Source organism: Panthera uncia, chromosome B4 (assembly GCF_023721935.1).
Source record: "Panthera uncia isolate 11264 chromosome B4, Puncia_PCG_1.0, whole genome shotgun sequence".
Taxonomy (NCBI): domain Eukaryota; kingdom Metazoa; phylum Chordata; class Mammalia; order Carnivora; family Felidae; genus Panthera; species Panthera uncia.
In genome coordinates this window covers 87,545,323-87,561,048 of record NC_064809.1, presented here as the reverse complement: position 1 = coordinate 87,561,048, position 15,726 = coordinate 87,545,323, and the positions used below count along the sequence as shown (strand labels likewise).

Here is a 15,726-nt window from a genome sequence, read left to right as displayed (position 1 = left end):
AAGGAAGGTGACCTTGCCACAATCTGCTTTTTGCTTTTGTAACTTCCCTGTTAGTGTCCCCTACACCCTGCATGCCCCCCCCCCAACCCCTGAAAACCTCTCATTTTGTACAGCTCTTTGGAGCTCCGTTCTATCTGCCAGATGGGATGTTGCCCAATTCATGAATCATTGACTAAAGTCAATAAGATCTTATAAAATTTACTCCGTTGAACTTTGTTTTCTAACATGCCTCAAAGACTAGAAAGAAAGATTCCAAAATGTTCACGGTGCTTATGCCAGTCTGGTGAGATCGGAGACGGTTTCTTCTTTCTACACAAAACTTTCACAAAATTTTCAAAAACTGCATAACTGTTAATCGAGGTCTCCGAGGTCTGCATAACTGTTAATCGTTAATCGGGGTGGGGGCAGGGTGGGGCAGGAATCTAGCAAGGAAATAAAAGACTTCCACGTATAAAAAAAAAATTCAAAATAACATTAAAAATAAAAGTAAACACAATGCAATTCAGCCCCCATCAGCATAAATGAAACACACTTCGATGTGCTGACTGCGCCTGGGGGGCAAGCCACCTCTAGATAAACAACCCCACATTAAGAACAGAGGCACCAGTGTGGCAAGGCTGTTATCCATTTTCCCTAATGTTGGCAGCCAGCTGCACAGACACCAACGTAGGAAGTTGCTAGAGAGCAAACCAGAGATCTCCTAGGTAAAAACAGGCTTGCGGTCTGGGGAATTTAAAAAAAAAAAAAAAAAAAAAAAAGCCCCTCCAGCCACTCACAAAAAAACAAAAACCTGCTACTGCCAAAGACTGTCAAAAAGAAAGCATAGGTTTTTTAACATCACTCGACCAAGTCAACAATTTATAAATTAAAAGCGACTCTCCAAAAGGTGGGGGGGGGGGGGCAGGGGGGTTCAGCATTTCAGTCGTCTTTGTTGTGGAGGAGTGTTCGTGTTGTTGGTATAACCTGAGGGTTCACACACCCTCCAGCTCTGTTTTCCTCCAGGCTTGCACAGGAAGCCCAAGGCCTGGAGGAAGTGCCCTCCCGCCCCACCTTTCCTCAGTGCTGGGGGGGTGGGGTGGGGGGAGGGGGGGGGTCAGGGACCCAGCCGGCTCCACCAGCCACCAGCCAAGACCAGGTCGGCATGGCCTGCAGGGGGGCGGGCAGGGAGTTCTGCCTGCCAAGTGTGGGCTGGAAACACACAAAAAGCAGAAAGCAGACTTGAGGGGGGAAGAAGAGAAACCGAACGTAGTCGAACGAACGTATCGTTAGCATCAGGGGTCGAGACAGATGTGTGTGGATCACGGTGGCGTGGACACTGCTTCAGAGCAGCATTCACTAACCTGAAGACCTGGACAGGAAGCAAGTAGCGGACACGGAAAGAGGAGGTCACCGCACAGTGTTCAAGCCCGGATGTGCGCCTGCTTAGAGCTGCATTCTTCTCCCTGTGTGGGGCATCGCCTGCAGCAACCGTGTCCCTGAGGGCCCGGCACAGACTGTTTCATCCAGGACACCTCAGGAAACATGGAGACAGGACTCCCATCACATTTCACATGTTCTAGACCAGGTCCCCTGCCCACAGATCTGAATGTTTCCCCTCTCACCCTTTCACCTAGCCCACCAATGCCCCCAACCAGGAACTTTTTAACAGTCCACTCGTACGTTTAACAAAACAACTTTAACACAACAACAAAAGACTTACAGAACGTCCTAGAAAAGAAGTACGAACATTTAAGACTTGAAAGGCATTTGTTCCCCAAAGTTAAACAGGCCACACTGTTCAGTTCCTGACTACAAATCAATTCCAGGTGTGACACAAGTTCTTCTACGGTGGATAGGACACATGAAATTCTTTCCAATTTAACACTTTACTTCCTTAGGAACAACTCTTTTCCTCCCAAAATATCAAATTTACAATACTCAATTTCCAGGACGCCTGGGTGGCTCAATCAGTTGGGCGTCCGACTCTTGATTTCGGCTCAGGTCATGATCTCATGGTTTCTCATGAGTTCGAGCCCCACAGAGGCTCTGTGGAGCCTGCTTGAGATTCTCCCCCTTTCTCTGCCTCTCCCTGCCACCCCCCCATCTCAAAATGAATAAGCTTAAAAAAAAAAAAAAAAAAAAAACCTCAATTTCCAAGTCCCACTCTGAGAACCACCTCCCCATCACCAAGTTTCCCAAGACTCTAAGCCAGGATTTAAGAGAAAGAACTCGTGGACAGGCCTGGGGAGATTTGCATTGCTGATTAGGGGGAAATGGAGTACTGGCCCAGGCTATTAAACATGGGTTAGATCTACTGTAACCCTCCAAAGAGGCCTTGAGGTCGGAAGTCAAATCCCATTGTTCAGATATATAAACCAATGCAAAGGTCACAGAGGTAGTAGCACGTGAACATGAGGCCTGGCCAGCTCCAAAATCATGCCCTTTCCATGCATTCCAAATGGCTTCTAAAGCCCAGGAGAAAAATCTGTTGCCAACTAGCTGTGTGACTTTAAGAAAGGATATCACCTCTGTGGGTGCCATTTTCTTACCTCTTCATAGAAAAGGAAGGCCTCCTCTCTCCACCCATGAGTCTGCCTCCTCAACAAGGGAGGAGAACAGCATCAGTGGGTCCGGAAGGAGAAAGCAGGAGTGCACGCGGAGTCCCCCTGTCCCTCTGTCCTCACCTGGGGGCTAACGTTCTGCGCTCACCCTGCAGAGGGGGCCAGCAGAGCACCGGAGGCCAGCCTTGGGAAGGCCCTCTGCCCATAAGAATAAGCCACATTCTGCACACCAGCATCCTCTGCCGTCAGCCATGAAGGCAAACTTTGGCCTCCACCTTCCTTACCCCAGTCTTCCTTCTCGACTAACTGATCCTTAAAAGAGAAGCCAGGACCCCTCCCTTCAAGGAATTTGTAACACAAAGAGCACACTTTCACAAAACTGGAAAACAGTTTCAGAAACGGACAAATGCAAACTGTTGACCAAGTGTACCTAACTTTCACCAAGTCAATGTTTCCCATATGAGGCAGGGAAACCACATTTTTGGAAAGCACAGACAGTATTTTAAAAACATAAACACACCTCAGAAAGGCCCAGTGCTATCTACGGCCCAGGCAGAGGAAAGGTAGGCAGGGAGGTGTTCTCAGGAGCCTCTCTGTCAGGCAACGGGCTTCTGTCACTACACCCTGACCCTGGCCACGCTTCTGAGCCACTCCCAGCCCAACTAGCTTCTCTCCCCCTTTCTCTTCCGTTCCCACTTCCTTAATTTTCACGTGAAGAGACAGGTCTCTTTGTCAACACCACCAACAAATAATATTTCCCTTTCTTTCTGCTCAGTAAATGGACCAACTTTTTAACGGTGGACAAATATTTGTTAGGCGCCTAAATATTAAGCAAATAGTTGTATGAGGCACTGGGATAGAACAGGGAGCAGAGCACAGGTTCTGCCCTTCGGGGTAGGACAGGGGTGGGACACAGAAAGCTGAGCTATTGAGAACGACAGGTGAGATGAAAGAGAGCACAGGAGGGGTGCGGGGCGGGGGGGGGGGGGGGGCGGGTCTCAGTCTGTTGCTTAAGCGTCCAACTCTTGATTTCGGCTTGAGTCGTGACTGAGCCCCTTGTGGGGGTCCGTGGTGAATGCAGCCAGCTTGGGATTCTCTCTCTCTCTCTGCCCCTCCTCCCCACTCCATCTCCCCCACGCCGCCCCCTCACTCTTTCTCTCTTTCATAAGAAAAGAAAGCACAGGAAACACCTTGGGAAGGCCTCCTGGAAGAGTGAGCCCGAAGCTGGAACTCACCTCAGGTATTTGTAAATTTTTGTATAAAAGATAAAGTCATTCCTAGTTTGCATCCCCCAAACATGTTACCCACAGCTCGTAAAACGACAGCGAGAAGCGGCTAGAGCACCTGATGGAAGGATTTAGAAAACCAGACTACATAGCTCAAATCAGCTAATTTTAGACAGAGAAAATACTTGCTGTGCTAACGGGTATTTTTAGAAGTCTGTTTCAGTTAACCACTCTGAACGTCTCAGAAGACAGAAAAAAGAAAGGAAGAAATTTCAAATTCACATAGCCAGTAAATGGTTTTCCTTCCTTTGTGCTCCAGCTCTTTCCTCCTAAACAGAAAATAAACAGCACTCTGTAACGAATTCCATTCTATGCCTAAACACTGAAGGTATTTGCTTAGCACTTAGGGAAGAAAGTTCACTACAGCTATCATTTCACGTTGCATTTCTTGAGGGGGGGAAAAAAAAGCACTGAACAATGTAAAAGAGTATGAGCAATAGGCAACAAATTAGCACAAAATGGTAAATTTCCTTCCCTTCCCCAAATCACCCAACGGCTTAAACAACACTTCATAACCTGACAGCAATCCCAAGCCTACCCACTAGCCTCTTAAAGCCTCTGGCCCAGCCCAAGAGCAAACCAAATTCCAAAGTTTGGGATGGGAAGTTCCAGAAAGCTCAGCTTTCACTACACACAGTGGCACCTGCTTATTTTCTGCAAAAATACATCAGTCTTGGAGATCTGAACTGGACCACCCAATGCCCTGCCGCTCCCTTGTCAGATCTGTAACAAACTCGGCCTTACTTTCTGAAAACACCCATGAGGAACCCAACAGACAGAATGCCCCCCATTCTTGGGTTCCTGCCAGTCAGTAAGTCTGCAAGGAAAACAAAACAGCTCACTTTGAAACGGTCACTGCTATTACTTTCAAATGGTGGTGCTATTCACATTTTTCCCATTCATTCGACAGAGATTAAATGAGTGCCCAGGACTGCGCAAGGTGCTTTGGGAAGATTCAAAGATAGACCCTGCCCTTTAAGAGCCCAGGGAAGGGGAAGAAGCAGGCGAAACGGCGCTGGCTGGTTTCTGGGGAAAGGCTTCCCGCTCAGCAAATACTATGCGTGCTACTATGTGTCAGGCGCTAGGGCAGATGTGGTCCCTGCCCTCCGTGCACTCAATTCCAGCTCTCTGTAGGGAGTGAACGTTATTTATTTTGCAGAACCATTTCTCCATTGCAGACATGATGACCCTCTACCCCTCCATCCTTAAGCATGAATCTCTGAAGAAGGCCATTCTCCTACATAATCAAAACCACCTCCATCATACCTAAGAAAAATAGAACTTCTTAATATCCCTTTCATAGTAAGAGTTCCCCATCCGTTCCAGAAATAATCTTTTACAGCCACTTTTTATCTACTCAAGGGGCTCATATTGGTATGTTATGTCTCTTTGGTCTTATTTTAAGAAAAACTGTTAAATCAACTTCTCTCCATATTCACTAAAATGTCAACATTCAAAGAGGAAGCACAAAAGTCAGGAGACAAAAATAATGTTGCATTCTAGACCTTAGAATCTTCCTTTCCAGGTAACTAGAGTATCAGGTGTATCAAAAGTTCTAAATTGCTAGGTGTAAGGACAGCCAATTGCTGATTCACCCCAAGTTCCCAGCTGCCTGGAGAACCCCAACATCAGGAATCCCGAAGACAGAGAAGGTGACACACATCGTGACCGTCTCAGGCCTGCCCAGAGCGTCTGGTGACCAAGCTGTCTGCTGTCATTTTCCAGCCTACTTCCTTCCCTGCAGAACAGAGATTACAGGCCCGGCTCTCGTTCCTGTGGGAACTAATAGTCATAAGCCAGTTGTTTGCCGGGTGGACAGATCAATTTAGAGGAAAACACAGAAACTCTCCAGGAATTTTCAGGGAGACCATGCAACTACACCCAACCTGTGGGATTCCGTTCAACTGGCATTCGAAAAACCCAATACTGTGTGCATGAAGCACGGTTAGCTGTTGTAGGGGCAGGCAGAGCAAGACCTGGCTTCTGTCCCGCAAAACACTGAACTGCTTCCAAAAGAAAGTTCTTAACTGCCAACTGTTATCAGCAACCTCCCATGACTTTTTAACTCATGCTGTCTGGACCAACAAAAAGTGATCTCTTAACATTTTTCTTTCCTTACTTTTCTTACTTTCTAAATCTCTTAATCTGCTTCTTGTCAGCAAAAAGATCATCACAGAAATACATGCCCTCAGAGTGTCCCTGTTCCGAGCCACCGGGGTAACTAACACACATGAAGCCCTTCACAGTGTCAGGCTGCCTACGGTCATCATCATTCCCACGACAGCGATTGGCAGCATTCTGTTTTAAGATTTTATTTTTCTAAGTAATCTCTACATCCAACGCAGGCTGGGACTCACAACCCTGAGATCAAGAGTCGCACGCTCTACCAACTGAGCCAGCCAGGTTTCCCCGCTTAGCAGTATTATTAAAGCCAGTGTTTAACGGTAACATTAGATTAAAACTGAACATTAAAGGGGCACCGGGGTGGCTCAGTCAGTTGAGCATCCAACTCTTGATTTTGGCTCAGGCCATGATCCCAGGGTCATGGGATTGAGCCCCGTGTCAGGCTCTGTGAGGAGTGAGGAGCCTGCTTAAGATTCATGCTCTCTCTCCCACTGCCCCTCCCCACCCCCAGATAAAAAATAAAAAATAAAAATCTAACATAGGGGCGCCTGGGTGGCTCAGTCGGTTAAGCATCCAACTTTGGCTCAGGTCATGATCTCACGGTCCGTGAGTTCGAGCCCCGCGTCGGGCTCTGTGCTGACCGCTCAGAGCCTGGAGCCTGCTTCCGATTCTGTGTCTTCCTCTCTCTCTTCCCCTCCCCCATTCATGCTCTGTCTGTCTCAAAAATAAACATTAAAAAAAATTTTTTTTTTAATCTAACATAAAAATTAATGTTTATCAATGGGGCAACCTGACTGAGGGCTTTCAAAGTCAACATCAGGAATGAACAAATTTCCTTCCTCACAAAAGCCAAATCAACCAGATGTAATTTTAACATCTACCTTGTGTCTGACACACCTATATCAACCCATCAAATCATCGCCACCACCTTTTGAGATCATTACATTTACTTCACGTGTGAGAAAACAGGGACACACTAAGATTAGCCTCAAATTTTATACAATGGTTGAGAAAGAGGCTGACATCTAGATCCATGCTAAACTTTCCACTGTACTTCATCGCTTTTCTAATTGTAGAGGATACTTTAGCTCGCAAAATACCATAACCAACAGAGAACACTGTGTCTTTTAATTCTGGGCCTCTGATTTTTTTAGGGAGAGGGGATAGTTCTAATATTTTCTTTCTTTTTTTTTTAAGTTTATTTATTTTGTTAGAGTGAGACAAAGATCATGAGTGGGAGAGGGGCAGAGAGCGAGAGGGAGAGAGAGAATCCCAAGAAGGCTCTGTGCTGTCATCACAGAGCCCAACGCAGGGCTGGAACTCACAAACCGTGAGATCGTGACCTGAACTGTCAAGAGTCGGACGGTTTAACCAACTGAGCCACCCAGGTGTCCCTGTAATATCTTCAGTGGACATTTATTTACTATTAAAACTGACTTGGTGACCACTACTAAACTGAGGCAGACATGATGTATAGAGAACTGAAATAATTAGCAGTAACCTTCAGTAAAATTTAATTTTTTTAATACCAGTAGTAGAAATCCTTATTTCTTTTTTTTTTCTATTTTTTTAATTTTTTTTTTTTTATTTATTTTTGAGACAGAGAGAGACACAGCATGAGCAGGGGAGGGGCAGAGAGAGAGGGAGACACAGAATCTGAAGTAGGCTCCAGGCTCCGAGCTGTCAGCACAGAGCCCAACACGGGGCTCGAACCCACAAACCGTGAGATCACGACCTGAGCTGAAGTCGGACGCTCAACCGACTGAGCCACCCAGGCGCCCCAATCCTTATTTCTTAAACTAAAAAAGCATCACTGAGAATGAGAAGTTGATGGTATACCATCACACAGAATAAGCTCACATCCCTGAACGGAATTCCGTTACTCTCCAAAACCCGTATGTAGTCGCTCAATAAGGTATGGCTAAAGTTTAGGAAAAGCACTGTTCTTGTCTTTCCATCAATCAGCATGCAGCACACCTTTACTACAGTCTCTTATCCTCATCCCTTTATCGAAGTACATTTTTAGAAACTTGACTGTGCTTTGAGAATGTGCTTGTTCCTTTCGCCTATTGATTCAACAGACGTTAAGTAACACACAGCCTCTGTTACATACATTAACCATGGCTCCTGCCTTAAAAATTTATTCCTCCAAATGGCCGCAAGGGCTGAAAGGGGAAAAAAGATGAGAGAGTGGGAAATCGGGAGGAGGAGGGTCCACATCATATCTGTGCTCCAAATCTAACACTTGCGTAATTACTGCTTCTAGCACCAGGCACTTTTTCCAAGAAAGCGGCCCCTCTGGTTTCTATTTAAAATTTTTGAGTTTTATAACAGGAGACAATAGCTAAACAGTGTTAACATATAATAACTAAAATTTATTGAACGCTTGACACTATTCTAAGCACTTTCCAGGATAGATCGAAAGACCACACATACACGTACCTCTCAAACCCTTCGTTACTAGAACCTGCACTCCCAGCCAGGCAGGATCAGAACCCACCACTTCCTCCCGAAAACACCATGCCAGGGGCATCAAGGAAGTTCCACCTCAACAAAGGGACAAGTTCTGGCCTCCAACTGGAGTATCAAGATCCATCACACATGGAAACAACATGCAGCTACATTACAGGTTCAATAACTGAATTATTTCCTCCTTTCCCCTAACACATGCACACATACACAGACTCCTTTCACGCTTGTACTCTTTTCTCCTTAGTACCTATCACTACTTAATGTATCATATATTTCAGGCAATTATCTTGTTTATTACTGCCTTCTGAGCTCCCTGTGGACAGGGTATTCTTTTCTCTGTTTTGGTGTCCAGTACCAAGGGCAAAGCCTGGCATGCAGGTGATGCTCCACAAACACTGCTGAATGAAAGAAACAGACAGGTTTTGGTGGGTACACCATCAATGGAGGTAGCCTGTTATGCATCAATCAATCACATAATTTTATCTAAAGAACGCTATTATTAATGAGAAAACCAAGTTGAGCTTGTTTGTCACGGCTACAATTCCAGTGCATCGTGGAGCCAGAATCTGAACCCAATGCCTACCACTGGAGGGCTCTTCCCTTGTACAGAAAGCCTTCTGATTGCCCCAGATTTAGAAACAAACCCCGAGAACACACATTCGCAAGTACAGGGTTGCTGCAGTATATTCTGTTGACTTCAATGGGTTGGTTTGTTGTTGTTGTTGTTGTTGTTGTTGTTGTTGTTTAAGATTTTATTTTTAAGCTCTACCCCCAAAAGGAGCTCAAACTCACAACCCCGAGATCAACAGTCCCGGGTTCCAACGACAGGTGCCCCCTGTTGACTTTAACATTTAACAAATGCAAAATAAAGCTCCTTGTGCACCCATGGAGAAGACAGGAAGTTGATGGGGTAAGGCCAGGTGACTGCCTCCCAAATCCCCCACATTCAAGAGACCAGACAGGAGGCAGGAAAAGGACAGTGGTATACCCTGACAAGCCCCTCTCCAAATACATCCTCCAAAGCAGAAGGGGTGGCTAGGCTGGATGAAAGCAAACCAACAGGGAATCAGCTTGCTCAAAACACACCCAGCAGTTATCCTGAAACAGACTGCCTGAAAGGAAGAGATTTTCCAGAAACTTCTCCATTTTTTTCCTAACTTCCAAGTATTGTGCATTGAGCATGTATTATCTTAGTCACCAGGGAAAACATATTTTAAAGATGTTTCCCTGCATTTAAAATATAAAATAAATGACAGTATCATAGGCTATTTAAAAAAAAAAACACACACAAAAGAAATGATTTGTGACCTACTCCTTAAAGGTCAAGAAATCAGATTAATGACCAAGTAGAAACTTAGTTATGAAATATGAAATTGTATCTGTCCCTAACAGTACCTAGCCAGGTTTAGGCAACAGTTTCCTTATAATACAAGCCAACATAGACTCAGTATTCATACCCTTAAACACAATAAGATAGCTCTTTAATAATTTCCTTTTAAATGCCTATTACAACAGCTTCTAAATGTAACTGTGAATGATAATGGAATTAGCAAGTGGAAAGAAGTATTGCTTTTAGTGTAATTATTTTCTAGTGTCCCTTTTATAGGGGGGAAAAAACAGAATTTGTTTACAGGAGCATTGCTAATAATACCTAATTCTTAGCGTTTTTCATTTCTTTTTTTAAAGTTTATTTGAGAGAAAAAGCGAGCGTGATGGCAGAGGGGCAGAGAGAGTGGGAGAGAGAGAATCCCAAGCAGGCTCCACAGAGCCCCACAAAGGGCTCAGTCTCATGAACCATGAGATCATGACCTGAGCCAAAGTCAGGCGCTTAACCAACTGAGCCACCCAGGTGCCCCAGCATTGATTTTTCTATACTTCCTTTCAAAATTTGCTCTATTCTGAATAAGTGCTTTTCCATATGGAAAAGTGACAGGGAAATAAAGACTGATTTACTTACGAAATTCACAAACAAATCAAATCAAAATAAAGTACTCCACAAAAACTGATGCCTCCCTGATCCAGAAATGAACTTCAAGTGGGTGTAGGACATGACCTGGGAATTCAGCACAAGAGCTAGGGACCCAGTTTTTCTAAACCTGTCCAGTTTGCTTGGACTTCTTCATTACTAAGCAAGTGACCACAGTTGGGGTTTCGCTTAAGAGGAACTAATCTTATCAGGAAATTACTTTGTATTTCAAGCTGTTCCAAAAATATCACATCCTTGCCTCCCTTCACCTCCCTACCTCCTCCCTCACCTCCTCCTCCTCCCTGGTAAAGAATTTATTTAACAGATGAAGACCGCCTCTGAGAATGAGCTCTCCCTAAAAACACTGACAGCATATAAAGTGTGTTTTGAAGCTAGACTGTCCAAGCTCATGATCAATGACCCATCAGACTTTCATGTTTCCCTTCCGTCATTTGTTCTTAGCAAATTAATTTTCAACTAATTATATATTGCTTCTGTGCTACAGACTGAATATTTGCATCCTCCTGATACTTGTATGTTGAAGTGCTAATCCCCAGTGAGATGGTATTAGGAGGTGGGTTGTGGGACTTGATCAGGTTCCTGAGGGATTAGTGCCCTCAGAAAAGACTCCAGAGAGCTCCTCCGCCCCTGTGAGCACCAGGGAGGACACAGCAAAACACCGCTGTGAAGCAGGAAGCAGGCCCTCACCAGACACCCAATGTGCACGGCCCTCGTCTTGGCCTTCTAAGCCGCTAGAACTGTGAGACATAAAATCCTGGGGTTTATATGCCACCCAGTCTACGCTATGTTGTTACAGGACACTGTAAACATGTTTCGTCTCGGGTTTGTATTCTTGTGTCCTCCACTGACTGCCCCGTCAGTTCCTGAAGGAACTAGCGGTGTGTCTGGCCTTGTATTGCCCCAGGAAACAGGAGAGCCATCAGGTAAGTCTGCCTCTTCCTCATCCTGGTGGCTCCTCACAAAAGTGCACAGCTCCTCTGGCACCATGAGGACTTCTTTCTTCCATGATGAATTTTCAGGCTATAAACGAGTCTTACTCTTCTACTGACACTGTCTTTTTTAAGAGTGCATCTGTGGGCATCAAATGTCAGCTATGTACTGATTTGACTACTTTAAACCGGGTTCCAGACATTTCACTGCCACCCCCCAAATACTACCTAAATAGTGCCACCCACACTTACTACCACAGATGAGCACACTATGCGATGGGACACTTGGCAAAAAGCAAATGCATCTCTCCCAACCTCCCTCGGGATTATCAATGCCTCGAGGCACACGTTTACCTTTCTCCAGGGCAGAGCTCAATTTCTGGGACACAGGAGATGCTCCAGGAATGACAGGTGAGAGGATCAGAAGGAAGGTACAGTAGGTGGAGACCTCGCTGAGCATCTGGTTCGTCCCTCACACATACTCAGGATAGTGGCAGAAGCTAAAGCTACTGGAACCAGTGCTCAGTCTGGTGGAGAATTCAGATGCCGTGTCCCATTCTCTTTTCTTCCAAAGTGATTTTACTCTTAATTAATTTCTCTCTGTGTGCGTGTGTGTGTGTGTGTGTGTGTGTGTGTGTGTGTGTGTGTTTAAATATACATAACATAGAATTTAAAATTTTAGGGGCATCTGGCTGGCTCAGTGAGTAGTGCATGTGACTCTTGATCTCGAGATTATAAATTTGAGTCCCATGCTGGGTGTAGAGATTACTTAAAAGTAAGTCTTAGGGGCGCCTGGGTGGCTCAGGCGGTTAAGCCTTGGACTCTTGGTTTTGGCTCTGGTCATGATCTCACGGTTCGTTGAGTTTAAGCCCCGAGTCAGGCTCTGTGCTGAGAGCATGAAGCCTGCTAGGGATTCTCTCTCTACGTCTCTCTCTGCCCCTCCCCTGCATGAACGCGTGCGCTCTCTCTCTCTCTCAAGATAAACATTTTAGGGGCGCCTGGGTGGCTCAGCTGGTTAAGTGGCCGACTTCAGCTCAGGTCATGATCTCGCGGTCCGTGAGTTCGAGCCCCACGTCAGGCTCTGTGCTGACAGCTCAGAGCCTGGAGCCTGTTTCAGATTCTGTGTCTCCCTCTCTCTGACCCTCCCCCGTTCATGCTCTGTCTCTCTCTGTCTCAAAAATAAATAAATGTTGGGGCGCCTGGGTGGCTCAGTCAGTTAAGTGGCCGACTTCGGCTCAGGTCACGATCTCGCGGTCCGTGAGTTCGAGCCCCGCGTCGGGCTCTGGGCTGATGGCTCAGAGCCTGGAGCCTGCTTCCGATTCTGTGTCTCCCTCTCTCTCTGCCCCTCCCCCGTTCATGCTCTGTCTCTCTCTGTCTCAAAAATAAACAAAACAAAAAAAAAAAAACGTCAAAAATAAATAAATGTTAAAAACAATATTTAGGGGAAAAAAAAGATCAACATTTTAAAAAGATAAAAGAAAAAAATACTTTATAAAAAAAGAATTTAACATTTTACCCATTTTCTTTTAATTTTAGGTAAGCTCTACACCCCATGTGGAGCTTGAACTCATGACCCCAAGATCAAGAGTTGCCAGCTCTACTGACTGAGCCAGCCACGCACCCCACATTTTACCCATTTTTTAAAGTAAACTCCGCACCCGACATGGGGCTCAAACTGACCATGAGATCAAGAGTCACACGCTCTACTACGCCAGCCAGACGCCCCTCATTTTACTGATTAAGTGTACAGTTCAGGGGCATTAGGTACAGTTTCACACAGTTCTGCAACATACCAACACCCATCTCCAGGCTGCTTTCACCTTCCCTAACTGAAACTCTGTATCTGTTGTATCTCCCTATTTTCCTCTTCCCCAGCCTCTGGCAACCACCATTCTACTTTATCTCTATAAATTTCACGACGTTAGGTAGCTCATGTAAGTGGAATCCTGTAACATTTGTCTTTTTGTGCCTTAGCTTAAGGTCTCCCAAGGTTCATCCACATTAGAGCATGTGTCAGGATTTTACTTTAGACAACTACTTTGTTGACAGCCTGGAATGGTCCATAAATTAAGGGACCAATATCATGAAGTCCCAGGTTTTCCAACGGGCAGACAGGCCCATTTCTCCGATCGCTTTTTGCTCAAGCGAGCCTTCAGCCTGTTTTTTTTTCTGGCCTCTGGGCTAAAAGACACAGGCTTGTATAAACAACATTCACTGCACAAATTCAGGGCCACTCAGCATTTCCTTACCACCAGAAGATACGAGCGTTAAAGGTTCTTTATCTTTCATTTCAACTACTTTGGGAGATCTGGCAAATGGAAAAAGGAAAGCAGGAAATCACAAGCAATTTGGGAATCTTCTCTGCACTAAAAATTAGTAACATCTCTTTTTTAAAGTTATTTAGATATAACTCACGTAACCATAAAATTCACCCACGTGAAGCACACAAGTCAGTGGTTTTAGTATACTCACAATGTATACAACCATTCCCAAGATCTAAATTTACAATATTCACAGACCCAGAAATCCTAACCCCATTAGTACTTGGACCCCACTCCTTCCCATTAGGCCATCTCAAAGTTAGTATCTCGTTAACAGTCTTCCATTCCAGGGGCACCTGGCTGGCTCAGTCAGTGGAGTGTGGGACTCTCAATCTCAGGGTTGTGGGTTCTAGCCCCACGTTGGATGTAGAGACTACTTTAAATTAAAATCTTAAACAAAGTCTTACATTCCTTCTACATCTTCCAAAGTACTTAGCAAGTACTTAAAAGTCTGGTACGTACCTGTCCATCACCATCAGATGCAAACACACCTATGCCACAAATAACCTCAAAAATAATTCTGTCTAGTAAACATTACATTCAGAAATTTTGTAAGTAGGCATATCCCAAGATCTCCTCCTCCGACAATGAGATTCCAGTTAAAAAGAGAAAAATTGGGGGGGGGGGGTGCGCCTGGGTGGCTCAGTTGGTTAAGCTTCTGACTTTGGCTCAGGTCATGATCTCAGGGTTCATGAGTTTGAGCCCCGTGTCAGGCTCTGTGCTGACAGCTCAGAGCCTGGAGTCTGCTTCCGATCCTGTTGTCTCCCTCTCGCTCTCTCTGCCCCTTCCCCACTCATGCTCTGTGTGTGTGTGTCTCTCTCTCTCGAAAGTAAAAATTTTTTAAAAATTTTTTTTAATTTTTTTAAAAATAGAAAAAGTGTCTAAGCTAGATGTATGTTCCTAAAACAGCACCATGTTCTGTTTTTTTGTTTTCTACAATTAGATAATTTTAGAAGACATAACAATGGCTAAAACAAGCATTTCAGGAGTGAACTCCTCTCCATAGCATCTAGGACTCTCTTCTCAGTCCCCTGCCTCGCCACCACCCCAGGAAACTAGATCTGGCCAGCTGTTCCATGAAGATTCCGGCCTCATTCCCTCCAAAAACAACACATACAGGCCACTGAATGATACTTCATTTGATAACGTGCATTTTTTTTTTTTTTTAATTTGATACCGTATCCTCTTAAATGAAGCCGTTTCAAAGAAATGGGATATCACAGGGCACCTGGGTGGCTCTGTTGTTAAACACCTGACTTCAGCTCAGGTCATGATCTCACAGTTCGTGAGTTTGAGCCCCACATGGGGTGAGCATGAGCCCCACTTTGAGTGAGCTCGTGCCCCACTTCGGGTTAAAAACAAAAACAAAAACACAAGCCCTGTTTTCTCTCTCTCTGACCCTTGTGGGATTCTCTCTCTCTGTCTCTCTCTCTCTCTCTCAAAAAAGGGAAAAAAAGAAATGGGACATCACAAGATTTTTTTTTAAGGTAAACTATTTGGTCACAGAAATACTAAATATGAAATATAATACCTGTGGGACTTATGTAGATTTGAACACAGATTTATACCAGTGTTACTCAGAGGGAAGCATGTGCTTTGTGCACAAACCACTTTGTTAAACAGTGAACCGTCACGAACCTGTAGGTCATCCTTGAGCAGGGGCCATGCTAATCTCCTCTGCATCATTCCAATTTTAGTGTATGTGCTGAAGTGAACGTGTCCACAAACCATCTGTGAATTAAGCATCTCCCCTTGCTCTCACTTCACTCTGGAGCGGATTTCTCCTGGGACGGGTATCGGTGTCATTAGCTCTTAAGACTAGTAAGTCATGGCACATAAGTAGTTTTGTTTTGTCTTTTGAATAGCATCCATGGAAGTTAATGCAAAAACAAAGATGCACGACTGAAATCACTTACTTGGAAATGAGAGAAGGGAACCTTGGTGAATTAGTTTCAGATGGAAGATAGTTTTAATTAAAAATTAGACTAGTGGTGGGGCACCTGGGTGGCTCAGTTGGTTAAGTGCCCAACTCTTAATTTTGGCTCAGGTCATGATCTCACGGTTCGT

At 44.9% G+C, this 15,726-nt stretch overlaps 1 protein-coding gene and 1 non-coding gene across 2 annotated transcripts in view; both read right to left on the bottom strand.

The window, feature by feature from the left end:
• Nucleotides 1-15,726, bottom strand: part of RASSF3 (Ras association domain family member 3) — a 73,113-nt gene that overhangs the window by 23,480 nt on the left and 33,907 nt on the right. The window lies entirely within an intron of this gene.
• On the bottom strand, nucleotides 15,274-15,375 carry LOC125920504 (U6 spliceosomal RNA). The gene has a single exon (XR_007457093.1). It is a non-coding gene; the product is annotated as a U6 spliceosomal RNA (small nuclear RNA).